The 14,170-nt window shown below is 59.5% G+C and overlaps 1 protein-coding gene across 2 annotated transcripts in view; it reads left to right on the forward strand.

Annotated features, from left to right (window-relative positions):
* Window positions 1-14,170, forward strand: part of CXXC5 (CXXC finger protein 5) — a 36,848-nt gene that overhangs the window by 14,675 nt on the left and 8,003 nt on the right. Inside the window, exon 1 of one of the 2 annotated variants that reach the window (XM_017825659.1) lies at window positions 4,609-4,629. The exons of the other annotated variant lie outside the window; for it this stretch is intronic. The gene's annotated coding sequence lies outside the window, so the exon portion shown is untranslated. Of the gene's footprint in view, window positions 1-4,608; window positions 4,630-14,170 lie in introns of those variants that run through there. 2 annotated transcript variants of the gene reach the window in all.

Genomic DNA, 14,170 nt, shown 5'->3' on the forward strand with positions numbered 1-14,170 from the left:
GGGAGCCCGGCCCCCCCTCGGCGGCAGCGCCGGCTGGGACGAGCCGCGCACTAAACCCGTTAGCTGAGCCTCTCTGATCCCCGTCCGATACGATCAGCCGCCGGGGAGCTCTGAGCCGGGCCCAGCGTGATTTCCAGCGTCGCGGAGATTCGAACAGACGCCGCAATTACTGACGGGATTGGGCTGATCCCGCTCCCGGTCCCGCTGCTCTGCACTGCCTGGTGTCCTGTGTGCCAGAAACAGGGAAAGCGCCAGCTCTGCCCTTTTTAATATTACTATTTTTATTATTATTATCATCGAAATATCCCCCCATCCCGAGCTTGCCGTCACGGCGTGGTGCCGGTGGGAAGAGCCTGCTCTCCTCTCCAGCATCTCCCGCCTCAGATCATTGCACCTTCCCAAACTCATCCATCCCAGCAAGCCAGATGGATGCAGGGGCTCAAGTTGGCTTTAATTAATTTAATTTTTTATCTTCCCCCCCCTTTTTTTTTTTTTCTGGTCTGTGATACTGAGGCGGAAACAACATCCCTGCAAATCCATCTTGCTAAGGGAGGTGAAACCAAGCCGGGTAATCCGGTGGTAAGGACAGCGCTCCGACGGGTAATGCAGTCGCACTTGCCTTGGAAGACGAGATATTTTATATATTTATATACCAAGGCAAAAAAAAATAGCCATATATGTGTTAGCACAGGCTTCTGCCTGTCACAGAGTGGTCCAACCACGCATCTTATCTCATAAAGCCATATTTTGGCCCTTTTTTTCTTCCCCCCCCCCAAGAAAGTGAATTTTAAGCACCGGGAGACAGTGATGGTTTCTTTGGAGCTGTTAGGATCTGCCATGTACAATAAATCTGTCTTAGTTTGTGGATTATTGGCCCAATAGACCGTAACAGCTCTGTCAGCCCCTCCTGGCGCGCTGTGTCCGGCGAGCTCAGCCTTTGGTGGGTTTTCCTGGTCTTTTTCTTATTTTTCAGCAGGAATTTGCTAAGGATTTTTCTGTGCCATGTGCGTGTACAGCAGCTGATAGGGAATTCACAGGAGCTCAGTGGCGTGCTTAGGTTTTGGGGGTTTTTTGCTGTTTTTTTATTTATTTTTTTTTAATATATTTCCCCTCTGGAAAAACCCAAAGGCACAAAGTCTAGATCCCCAAAATAGGATGAAAAGGAGGGCAGAGCCACTGCTGTCAGGGGCTGCCTCCCCAAAACTTGTGCTGGTTGAGAGCAGGGATTTACTGAGTGGGGTTTTACAGCTTTCCAGTAGGGTTTTCCCTGGATGGCCGTTGTTCCCAGTCCCTTGTGCTTGATCCAAGCCCGGAAAAACAGGATTTCCCGGGGATGGTGTGGGATGGTGTGCTGGCCCCTCCAGCCTCCCTGGGCCAAGTGGCACACTCCTGTCACCCTCAGCCTGATTTTGAGGCCGGCTGGGGGGACCTGCATCTGGTCTTGCCCCAGCGACAGCCCCACCACGTCCTGCTGCGTGGGCTCAGCGTGGCCCTGGGGGAGGATGTGGGGTGAGATGTGGGGTGAGATGTGGGGTGCAGGTGTAGGGCAGGATGTGGGGTACACAGCGATGATGGGGTGAGCAGCAGAGGGTGGGCACAGGGTGCCAGAGTGGGGCTGCAGGCACAGGGCACAGCTGTGGGGTGCGGGTGTGGGGCACAGGCTGCAGGCACACGGCGTGGGGATGCAGATGCCACACCGATGCCATGGCCTGTGGGGGGATTAGATCTGTGCAGGGCTGGGGGGGACACGCATCCGCCTTTGTCCTGGAGGCGGGCAGGAGGCGGCGTGTGGGATTTGGGACGGGCTGAGGGCAGGCTGAGCGCTCGGCGCCGTCAGCGATGGCCCGTCCGGGAAGGGGCGGGCGGGGGCGGCCCCCGCGGTGCCAGGGACGGGCGGTGCCGCGGGGGGCTGCGGGCTGGGGATGCCTGTAAGTCCCCCCGGGCGCTGCTCTGGTCCCGGCAGCTCCGTAATAAGCCCATTAAGAGCTCAGGGAGCCTTACACCTCGGGGGGCTGCAGCAGGGACTTGCACTGCTTCGGCTTAAACCCCTTGAGCCCAAGCGGGAGTGCCCGCTGTGGGGACATGAGGATGCCCGCGGGTCTTCTCTGGAGGCACCCATCCTGAATCCCTTGTGGGTGCCAGCTGCTTCTCTCGGGATAGTGAGGGCTGCAGCCCTGGCACCGGGCTTTGGCTTTGTTGCATTGTTAAAATGCAGCATCGGGGTGAAAAAGTACATTTTTCCTCTGAAAAATCCTCAGGGGAGGGTGTTCCTCCTCTGGGTGCTGCTGTTCAGAGTCACAGTGTGTAGGAGAAAGGTGCAGGGAGGGCAGGTGGGTCCATCCAGGGTGCACAAGGATGGGGAAGCCACGCTGGTCGAGGGAAACCTTGTCAAGAATTGCTGGGGAATTTTTCTACCCTTAACTCGGATGTGCTTATGTCAAAAGTGCCCGAAACTGAAAGGAGGAATAAAACCCCCATGGATAGGTCTTTGTGAAACCTGTGGGATGGAAACAGCTGTGTCAGAGCACTGAGGGAGATGTTGTGGACAGTCCCTAAAATTCCAGTGGCTCATCCCAGCCACAAGGATGGGCTTCCTTTTGACCAATCCACCACCTACAAGACCACATCCCCTGGTGCTCCATCTCGCTGGGGGATGGAATCTGTGAGGGATTCCTGCCCAGCTTGTTCCACAGCCCCTGCTTGTCCCCCAGCCTTGCTCAGGCTCATCCTCCACAGATCGTGTCACTGAAGGCAAGGTGCAGGACCCCCTGGCACGGAGAAGAGGGAGGAAGGTGGGTTGGAGGAAGCAGCAGGTGGAGAAGAATGTCCATCATGAAAGCTGAGAGCAGTCAGTGGGAATATCACCCCTCTAGATGGGTGCCCTGTGCTCTGGGAGCTTCCCTCCCATCCCAGGGGCTTGCCAGTGCCACAGGAGGAGAGATGGGGATGTGGGTGTTGGGTTTCAGGAGGGGTGAAAACCCTGATGGGATCAACCCCTTCTGCATGGGTGAGGGAAGATGGTTCCCTTGCAGGGGCCACCAATCCAGCAGGAAGGTCCCTGGAAGGAGACTGGGGGATCTGAGCCCAGCCTGGGCTGGCTGGGGAAGGAATGGACCAACATGTGGCAGGCACCAACCACATCCAGCTTGTTCCTTGTCATTCCAGCTCACCACCTTGTTCCTCAGCTTTCGGCAAAGTGAGGAAAGGCAGAAGTATTGACATGTAACTCCAGTTCTAGTGTAGTCCCTGAAAGCTTGGGGCCAGGAAGGACCAGTAAGCCCAGACAGATGGTGACACCCTGCAGTCAGTCCCCCTCAAACCACATCTCCAGTCTTATAAACCCTTTCCAGCCCCCACCATGTGGTGTTTCTTTCATGCTCCAGCTTTCCCAGGATCAGTCTTGTGGCTCTTCTCTATCTTCCTCTGTGTTGTGACAGGTTGTAGATGGGTTTTTCCATGGCTATTCTGCTTGAGGTCATAGAGTGAACCCCTGTGTTTCTTACTGTGAGTCCTGCAGCCCCCTCAGATGAGGGTCTCCCCATCCTGACTTGTGCTGTGGCTGGTGATGGTGACCCTTTCCTCCTTCCCAGGGCTCCAGGTCTGCTTTTTGACTGTCCTGGGGTTGGTTCTTTCAGATCTGCCAACTTCACCTGTGTCACTTGTGCTTTTTGGGTAAGGCACAGTGCTGGGAGTTAAATTGTTGTTGAATCATGCTTTGGGTTGGAAAGGACCTTAAAGCTCATCTTGTTCCACCCCCCTGCCATGGGCCGGGACATCTTCCACTACAGCAGGGCTTCCAAGCCCAATCCAACCTGGGCTTGAGCACTTCCAGGGATGGGGCAACCACAGCTTCTCTGGGCAACCCATGCCCTACTATCCTCACAAAGAAGAATTTTTTCCCCCACCTAACTCTGCCCTGTGTCATTTTAAACCCCTCGCCCCTTGTCCTGTCACGACAGGCCATGGTGAGAAGTCTCTCTCCATTTTTCTTCCACACCCCCTTCATGCATGGAAAGGCCACACTGGGGTCTCGTGGCTGCATCAGACCCCCAGGGAAGGGACAATCCAAGTGTTCTCTAGCAGTACTGATGTCTTCTGCAGCCAAACTGGGATCTGACCAAAGAGAGAAGCTTGGCCTTGTTGGTACAACACCTCCTTGCTCTGCCACCCCATCAGTTTTCCTAAAGACTCTTCCCAGGAGAAGACTGCCCAGGAGTGCTGTTTTTCCATCCTGCCATGTACAGGGAAGGAAGATGCCCTTCCTCTTGGGCTGATTCCTGAAGAGGCATTAAGAACCAAGAAAGATATCCAAGAGGACACCTCCAAAGGAGAGCTTGGCTTGGGTCAGTCCATCACCTGTGGCCTCAGGCCTCGGGCACGTTTGCCCATCCAAGAGCACGGTGTGTGTTGGTGCAGGTCCCTTCCCAGCTGTGCTCCTGGTAGAAGGCAGGCCTTCTCCCTTATGACATCTGGTCACCACTGAAGCCAATGTCACAGTGTCCCCCCCACCCCATCAGCCAGGATGGGGCAGTGCCAAGGCTCCTTGATCCCCAGGATGTGGTGCAAACCCTCCCTGTGGCTCCGCTCTCCTGGAAGATGAGCTGCTGTTTGCTCCCTGGGATCCAATAGGTACCGAAGGGAGGAGCACCGTCTTCCTCTTGATCCTGGGATGATCCAGTTTGCCCATTGCTTTGGGTTCTGCATTAACATGGTTTCCTTGACTGCCTTGCCCTTGAGCTTGGTTCGGGAGATCCATGTCTAGTGCTATGACTGTCCCTCATGGAAAAGCTCAAGGAGGGGAGAAAGACAGGAGTGCAGGAATCCTGGGGACTAGTGAAAATCGGTGTCTGAGGTGTTCCCTAGGGTGAAGGAAAATGGTGGAACACCTGCCAAGAGTCACCAGTGCTGGAGGTGTTGGCAGCAAGTGTCCCTGTCTTCTGGCACCTGCTGGCCTGGGCAGCACCCTTCCCTCTGCCCAGGGCTCCAGCTCTGTCCTCTTGCTTGGCATCTTCCAGTCCGCTCTCCTGTGCTGCCTGGAGTTATCCTGGGCTCTCTGATTCCATCCCCACTGCCTCCAGCAGGATCTGTCTTGGAGCCAGGGTCACCTGCGATGTCTCAGGGAACGGGAAGCTCTTGGGGTGCACAGCAGTGAGCTTGGGCAATGCTTGTGTCTGAGCCAGAGAGCACCAGGGTTTGCTCTATGTTATTCTGGATTTAAAAGGGAAAAAAAAAAAAAGGGATTGCTCTTTCCCAGTTCCTGCATTTCCTGAGAGCAGCCTAGCTCCTAGCTTATCTTCAGACAGCCTCAGGGGTATTCCCTTGGAGTTTGGGAGTTTAATCAGGCATTGCTGGGGCATGTGAACTCTGCGGCAAGTCGCCGTTCCCAGGGAGGGGAGCGCCTCTCGCAGATATTTGGGTTGGCGTGCCTGGGCTGGGGGCTGGGCTGGCTGGGAACGCGCTGCTGCTTTTCCTGGGGATGCGACTGGGAATGGCCGGGGGCGGGGGGGCGGTGACGACCTGCATGGCCGAAGGGGGGGGGGAATTGCAGGCAGGATGCTGGCAGCAGCTGCGGGCAGGGTGGGGTCCCTTGGACACTCCTGTGGCAGGGCTGGCTGGGCTTCACTACCCTGGTTTGCACCTTTCATCCCCCCCAGCCCTGCCTCTACCACCTGCCTCTTTTCTTCCCAAACCCACGGGTTTTCCTGGTAGCATCCTAGGCGAGAGCTGCTGGTCCCCACCAGCCATCCTGATCCTGAGCTGGCACCCTCCTCCTGGCCTCCCCAGCCCTAATCTGACCAGTGAACTGGGCAGGGAATCAGGATCCCGGTGGAAATGCCCGACGCCGGGCTCAGCCTCGCCGGTGGAATCGAGGGCTTTGTTGCTGGCTCTTTCGCAGGCAGGATTTCTTTTTTTGGGGGCTGGATATATTTCTGGCAAGTAAAATGACGGATGCTCTGTTTCGTTTCCAGTGGCAGCGTTTCAGATTCCTTGCTCCAGGGCAGGAGCCGAGCGAACTCCGATTCCAGAGCAGCTCTGGTACCTTGGCAGCTTAAAGGCCACGGGGTTTGCTTGAATGACAAGCGGTGCCGAGCACGGGGAAAGCTCGGGAGAGGCACTTCTGTGCTCGTGCCCTCCATCTCTTGCAGGAGTGAGAACCCACAGAGGCAGGGGAGGCAGCTTTATGTTATCTTCCTGCTCCGCAGGCAAACTGGGGAGTGGTGGAAAGACAACAAGGAGAAGGATGGCGAGCCCTGCCTTGTGGGGGTGCTCCCTGTGTCGCTGCCAGGGAGATGGGGAGAGGCACAAAGTCTTGAGGCAAGGCTTGTGTCTTCTCCCCAGGAGCATCCTCTTGGATGCTCTTACCCCAGCTCTGCCTGTGCTTCCCCTCTACCCGGTTCGGAAGGATAGAATCATGGAATCATGGAATAGTTTGGGTTGGAAGGGACCTTAGAGCTCATCTTGTTCCACCCCTCTGCCATGGGCAGGGACATCTTCCACTACAGCAGGGCTTCCAAGCCCAATCCAACCTGGGCTTGAGCACTTCCAGGGATGGGGCAGCCACAGCTTCTCTGGGCAACCTGTGCCAGGGCCTCAGCAGTGCCCCCAGAGCGATCCAGGTGCAGATCCCAGTGGCTGACTGAGCTGCATCCCACAGTGCTGGTGAGCCCAAACCACTGGGGAGGATGGGACCTGCCGGCAGGGCTGGCCTGCTACTGGGATTCTGCAGTGCTGGCAATGAAGCGAGAGGGATGGGGGTCCACAGCCCGGGTGGGTGAGGGCAGGATGCCAATCTGCCTTCCTGAGGCTCCCCAGCTTTTTTTGGCCTGTCTGCATGGACCTGAGACACCTGTAGGTCTGCAGGCAGGGCTTGACGTGGTGCTGGTCACAGACAGGATCTGCCTGTCCCTCACAGAGCTCCCCTGTGCTTGCTTTTGGTGCTGGAAAGAACCCTAATCACTGCCTGCCCCCCAAAGCCTACCCCCCAAAACCTCTCAAGCCTCTCTGGCCCACTTGGGCTCACTGGAAGTGATTCCCCTGGGCACCAGGGGGAATGGGATTCCTGGGCTGGCCAGCCCCATCGCTGTGGTGAGTTTTGGCTGTGCTCAGCAAGGCTGTGGGGCTGGGAAGAGACCCACCCAGGCTCCCTGAGGGCTGCAGGGTGCCTGACTGCCCTCTCCCAGGGCTGAGCTGGTTCTTCCCCCTGCCAGGCCCTGGCCAAGCAGCCTTCCTCCTCCCCTTTCTCTTCTTCCTCCCGCTTCCCTCCTGCCAGCGAGGCCAAGCAAAACGTGGAGCTGACCAAAAATAACAACCGCCGGCAGATCCAGACAATGGATAAACCCCCGGTGAGGGCGAGGGCGACCCGAATCCTCCCAGAGGAAGACGGGATTATTCGCCGTCCTCTCAGACATCTGTCAATAGCTGCCGTCTGCGGACCCCGGCGGCTTTCCGACGGGGCCGTCGCCTTCCCGGTGGGAAAAGTGGTTCTTCCAGAGTGGTTGCCTTCCAGAGTGGAGATCGTGGTGGCTTGGGATCTCACTACTAAGCACCACGAGGTCCTCACCACCCATTAATGGCCAAGCTCAAATGCACCGAGCTGGCCCCGGCGCTCTCAGGTGGTGACCCTGACACAGGCGCTGCCATGGGTGCACTGGCCCTTCCCACTGCAGGCTTTCCTGGGATCTGAAGCAGCCCCTCGGTGTGTGCTCTGCCACCATGGAGCTGCCTGGTGGCATGTGGGGGGATGAGGTTTTGAGAGAGCTGGGAGCGCAAGGGGACAGCTCCAGGCTGGAGCTGTTCTTGGAGGTGGCACTGATGGATTTGGGCACTACCAGAGGTGACACTTGGAGGTGGCATGAATAGATTTGAGCACCGCTGGAGGTGGCACTTGGGGATGGCACTAATGTATTTGGGCACGATTGGAGGTGGCACAAATAGATTTGGGCACCAGTGGAGCTGGCACTTGGAGGTGGCAGGAATAGATTGGAGCACCATCGGAGGTGGCACTTGGAGGTGGCACTAATGGCTTTGGGGGTTTTCGCCATCCAGTATTGCCACGTGACTGTGCCTACAACTCTTTTCCTTATTTTTAATTAACTCCTCGTTGCTCTGCACCTGCCAGTGGGTCTCTCCATGACCTGGTTGTCGGTCAGACCCCCAGTAATTGATGCTGTAATCGCCCCATCTGTTAAAGGAGCAATTCACACGTCTTAGCTTGGCCTGGGCAGGCTGTGTGTGGGTCTCCCCAGGGCAAAGGCATCCCTGGGCCCACCCCAGCTCCCTGGGGGTCCTGCTGGGATGCCCGTTGTTCCTGGCATCTGCCACCGGGCAGAGCCTGCCCCATCCACCTGTCCCCAAAGCCCTGGGGTCATCCCGCCTGGTCCCCTGAACCCCACAGCCCTGAATCACCGCGGTGGTGCGGAGAACACCGGGAACTCTTTGGATCAAAGAGCTGGAGTCCCTCCAGGAGGGTCTGGGGGGGGCTTTGCAGAGGACAGGGGGGGTTCTGCTGGGCTGGGACTGATGGCGCATCTCCGGGGCGATGCCAAGCCGGGGGGGAGTGGGCGAGCGGCAGAGCCGTGCCACGGCGCGTGAATGTCAGATGCTGCTTGGCTGCGAGCTGGGCTCGTGCGAGAGCAGATCTGTTCAATCCCATTTGGAGAGGGGAGGAGAGGCGGGGAGGTGGTGGTGGGGGGGGGCCCTTCCCCAGGCTCAATCTGGTAGGTTTTAGTTACAGTCGTTTTAGGATTTGGGCAGCAAATTGGTGCAGCTTTGGCACAGGGGGGGATGGATGAGCACCGAGGCTGCCAAGGCTCCCTCATCCCCCGGAATTGGGGAGGGGGGGGGTCGTGCAGGTGGGCGCAGCCCCCGGGCTGAGCCGTCACCCGGCTCTCTGGGCAGCAGCTGGGCGAGCGGAGGAGGGGAGGAGGTGCCTGGCGTTGTCCGCAGGGCACCCGCAGCCCTGCAATGCTCGGGTGGACGCTTCAAATCGCGTTATCTCCATAACCGCCCGGCTCTGGCCGCTCCGAGTGGCAGCGGAGATAAGTGGATTTCCAGGGAGCGCCTGGTCGTCTGACATTTAAGACTCCTTAATCCGTAACCACCACCCTGCGGAGGCAGGACGCAGCCACGTTTCCCGGCCGGGGCAGCCCCAGGCACAGGTTGGTCCCCACAGTGGTGGCTCCAGCTGTGCCAGGGTGACAGGGTGAGGTTCAAGGATGTGCGTGGAGGCAGTGGTGTCCCTGGGGACATCCTCGTCCTCCCCTCAGTGGTAACCTCCTTGGAAGTCCAGGGCACACTGGGGATAGGCTCTGGGGTGTTTGCCGTGCTGGTGGATTGAGAAGGTCACTGCAGCCATGGGGTTACATAGGAAAAGCCACAGTTTGCGGGGAAGAATGTGCCCTTGCTGGATCCCTGGCGTAGGGAGCCTACCTGGGGAGGTGGCATCACCTCCTGCCTGCTCAGCAGGATGCAGCATGGCCTCACCATGCTGCCCTAAGGATGCACCTGGCAGGACACATCCTGGCCCTCGCTGTGTGTGCGTCCAGAGCTGCTCCTGCGGGGCATCACCGGGGCTGAGCGGCTGCCTGCGAGGAGGAGACGGGTGAAAGCCACTCTGTGCACCATGATGACTCGCCATCTGCTTCCAGGGCGAACTCCAGATGCTGGATTTAATCTTCCATAGCCTTTTTAATTCAGGAGTTGGCTTCTTAACGTCCCTCAGTGCCACCTCGGCAGCAGAGACGAGCAGAGCGGCTGCCACAACTGGCCCTCCGAAGGATGTTCTGGAGCACGGGAGATGAACTATCTCCGTGTGAGTTGCCCATCTGGTGACCTGTCATACCTCGACCCGTCATACCTCCGACTCCTTAAGCTGTCCAGGGTGAGCCTGAGCATTCACAGCACTGCCCAAACCTCCCCCAGGCCTGGGAGTCCTCTCTTGATGTCTGGAGAAAAGGTGGTGGGTGATGGTAACTTCCATGGCACATCCAGCAGTGGATTATCCAGCTGGACCAGTTTTCAGAAGGATGAACTCAAAAAGCAGAGCTTGGGGGCTGTTGGGTTGACAGAGGTGATGGCTTGCAAACAAAATCCTTGTCTTTGCCTCCGGGTGTTCCTGGTTATCAGGCACCGTGTTCTCCCTGGATGGGTGTCCCACAGGGATATTCAGCCCTGGGAGATCACGGATTGGTTTCTCACTTGGTTCTCCTGCTGCTGGTGCCCATGTGGTCGGTGAGCCTGCAGTCAGGGCCTGTTTCAGTTGACCTGTGTCACCTGATGGAGGAAGCAGCAGGTTTGACTGTGCTGTGGAAATGGGGCACCTGGGAGCTGGGTCAGGTGTTGTGGTGCTGGGGTCGGAGCTGCTTTGAACCTTGTTCTGGTGGTGCTTGTTTTCCCAAGCCTTTGACCTGGGTTGCAGCTGGACCATCTGACTCGTGATGCTGCTACAGGGCCATGCTCCTGCTCTACTCGCTGGGTGTCTCATCCCGGGGTGTGTTTCAGACACCATGATGCCTCCAGGGTGTCTTGTCTCCCCATGCATTGCTCCCACCATGGTCCCGTGCTCCTGGCCATCCCAAGGTCCTGTCAGGTGTTGACCAGGGTGGCTGAGGAGCACAGGAACCACCTCCAGTGCTGCGAGGGGAAGGAACCTCCCGCTGCAGCCTCCCTAGACCTTCCCTTGGGATGCTTTGGAGAGGGACACGTGCTGGTGGTGGGCACCCTACTTCAGTCTGTCCATGGCATGGCTGAGTCTGTCCCTCCGTCTGTCCATCCCTCCATCACCAGGGAGCGATGGTGGTGGTGGAGAGAGGTGGGGGCCATGCTGGGCTGGCGGCTGCATGGTGAGGGGGAGGAAGTGGGGACAAAAACCCGGCGGAGGGGACAATTACAGCCTTTCTCCAGGCTGAAAAGACGCCGGGGTCCCTTCCGTCCTCGTCCTCCGTCTGCTGAGGGCAGACAAAGCCACCGCCCCCGGTGCCCACCCAGCGCCCAGGGATTAGAAAAAAGGCGAATTTTGATTTTCTCCCTTTGTTTCCGGAGCCCGGGAGCAGCTCAGCTTCAGCTTTTGCTGCTTTCTTCTCCCTTTACGCTGTGTCTGTGCACGGCTGACCAACCGGCGTTTTTTTCCGGGAGGAGCGTGATTTATTCAAAATTAAAGGAAAGCAGAAGTTCTCTCTTGAAGATGAGACTTTTTAGGTCGGCGGGAGCTGATGGCTTTCCAGCCATGCAGCAAAAACACTGGGGAGCCGGCTGGAATTTGCAGCTTGTCATTTTTTTAGGAGAAGCGAAGCTTCTCTCCTGCTCCCCACTGACAGTGAATGGTGCCTACAACTGGGGGGACTCTCAGTCCATTGGCTGGCAGGGGTTTCTCCGGGTGCTGGACCACCAGAGATGATCCTTTTGCAACCTTTATTTGTTTTGGAGTTGTTAGGACTATTGCAGCACAGTCCCCTGTGTGCAGTGTGCAGGGGAGCCCCAGGGCAGAGGAAGGGGGATGCAGGCTGGTGTGGTGCTGAGCGCTGGGGGAAGATCCAGGGAGAGGAGAATCCCATTTTCCCCCCCAGGACCATGGGAGAGCATGGCTGCCCTGCCCCATCTGAGCATCCCAGGCTGGTGAAAGGCAGGTCTTTGGTGTGACCCTTGGAGTCATGGAATGGTTTGGGTTTGAAGGGGCCTTAAAGACCATCTTGTTCCAACCCCCTGCCATGGGCAGGGACACCTTCCACTAGCCCAGGTTGTTTCAAGCCCCATCCAGCCTGGCCTTTGACACTCCCAGGGATGGGACAGCCACAGCTTCTCTGGGCACCCCGTGCCATGGGTGCTGTCCCTCACCCTGAGACACCTGGCTTTCAGACCCTGTGGGCTCAGCCTGGACCTGGCAGGGTGGTTCATTGCAGGGGAGGAGCAGTGTCCTGCGAAGGGCTGGGAACCCCCTGGGTGTGGGTTGGGGCCTCCTGACCTTGGTGGTGTCCCCTTGAACCCTGGCGTCCCTCCAGGCTGCTAAGCTGCCCCGTGCAAAGACCCGGGCGAGGGAGCCCATCACGTGCCCCTTTAATGCCGGGGCCGGGACTAAGCACCTTCTGACAGGGACCCAGATGACGCTGCCCGGCGCCTTCCCCTGGGATGGGGGCCGGAAAAGGGGCAGGAACGGGAAGGGGGGGGGCTCGCTCTCTTTACTCGGGTCAATCATAAAGAAGGGATTAAGATCATTAATTCCTCCCCCCGCTGCAATTAATGACGGGGCCGGGCAGCGGCTGGCGAGGAGCAGAGACGTCTGCTGTGCTGGGTGGTCCCGCGGTGTCAGAGTCGGGGGGGACCCCCCTTTTGTGCAAACTAGGCGGGCACCCCCCAGCACGCGGGTCCTGGGGTCCCTGGAGGGGACAGTGCGGGGACAGCCCCATCCCAGCTGGCACAGCCGCGGTGTCCGGCGCCTGCCGCCGCGGTGGCCCCGGGGGCCGGAGGGCAACGCCGGGTGGTTGCAGATGGTGGGAGCTGGCGCAGGCAAAGCGGCGGCCGGGACAATGGCGGGATTGTGCAGTGGTGCCGCTGGCACAGCTCGGCACGGCTCGGTGCAGCACCCCGTGCCAACAGCGGGCACTGCCTTGCGCCTCTGGGGCTGAGCGGGGCCACGGCGCTGTGTGCCCGGTGTCTCCGGGGGTGCTGGGGGGGCTGCACCAGGTGGGCTGGGGTCCCTTTGTCCCACAGTGCCACCCACTGAAGCCTTGGGTGCTCAGGGGAGCCCTTTGCCAGGCTCTGCATCCATCGCCCCGGCTGGGGGGGCTGTGAGTGAGGGGCTCAGAGCTGCTGGCACCCGATCCGTGTGGCGGGGTGGGAAGGCTGGCAGGTCTGGCTGGCTGCAGAGGAAGATGGGAGCTGGTGGAGACGGTGACCATGCCGTGGCTGGTGGAGACGGTGACCATGCCGTGGCTTCAGCTGGTGTCCTCCCCACCTTTGGCACCTGGACCCCACCCCGTGGGGCTCTGGGGACGCCTCGGTGTGGCATCGAGCCCTACGTCGGCGCAACTCGGCTCTTTGCCAGGGTGATGCAAAGCGTGCTCCTGGTTGTGGCTGGAGACCCCCCGCAGCCCCCCGGCAGCCACAGGGCGAGCAGGCAGGGTGGCAAATCCGGGGCCGATCCTGCCGGGCGCTTGGCTCCCAGCTGGGCGCGGAGCCGGGCGGAAGAGGCGCAGGGCCGCAGGAAAGGCGGCCGCGGGCAGGCGTGAGATAACACCCCCGGGCGCTTTATCTCACATCCTCCCGTCCGGTGCTTTTCCTGCTGCGCTCCCCGCTCCGGCCCCAGCGCCCCTTGCTTTCGGCACTGAGGTGTGACCCGTCCTAAGGTCTCCAGGGGCGGGTCCCCCACCTCCCTGGCACAGGGGATGGGTGATTCAGCTGCACGGCAGGAGCCCGCCCACGCTCCAAGCCCCCTTCACCCATTTGGGGCGCACCCCATCTCGCTGCCACCCAGCATCCCCCTGCCTGGCGTGGGGCTGGGGAAGGGCAGCCCGTCCTGCCGCCGCAGCCCTCCCTCCCCACGTGGCCTGGCGAGCTCCCGGCTGGAGCCCAAGCCCTGCATCGATCCGCGCTGCATCTTAAATCCCGCAGCAGCTGAAGCAAGCGGTTTTCAGCGCCAGGGCGGGGGGGTTTCTCCGTGGGCGAGCCGGCTCTGGCACCGGAGTGAGACACCAGGGCTGCTTCCGCAGCCGGTACCGTGGTGGTTGGCGCAGGGACCTTGCCCCCATCGGCGTTTTAACGAGCTGGGTCCGTGGGAAAAGGTCCTGGGCTGTCACGGGGTTCCTGGGGTGGTACTGGAGATGGGGACCCGAAGGGTGATGGATGGGCAGGAATGGGGTGTGGGGGACACAAGGATCCTCCCCGCTCTCCTGCATCACCCCCGCGCAGGAGCGAGGGTCGCAGCAGAGCCCTCCACACATGGCCACATCCCTGCCTGGACTCCAGAGAGGAGGCTGCCGGGATAGCCAGGATGGAGGGACGGGGTAGCGGAGGGGCCTCCTCCCAGTGCCGCCCTCCCCCAGCTGCCGCCGGGGTGGGGACGCGGGTTCCTGCTCCACTAAGCCCTGCAGCTTTTCTCCTCTAAAGCCTGATTACTTGGCGGTGCCTGTGCGTGCGTGTGTGCTCGGGAGGGAGGAGGAGGAGGAATTTCACAACA

The sequence above is a fragment of the Lepidothrix coronata genome, unplaced genomic scaffold (assembly GCF_001604755.1).
Source record: "Lepidothrix coronata isolate B3197 unplaced genomic scaffold, Lepidothrix_coronata-1.0 Scaffold121, whole genome shotgun sequence".
Taxonomy (NCBI): Eukaryota; Metazoa; Chordata; class Aves; order Passeriformes; family Pipridae; genus Lepidothrix; species Lepidothrix coronata.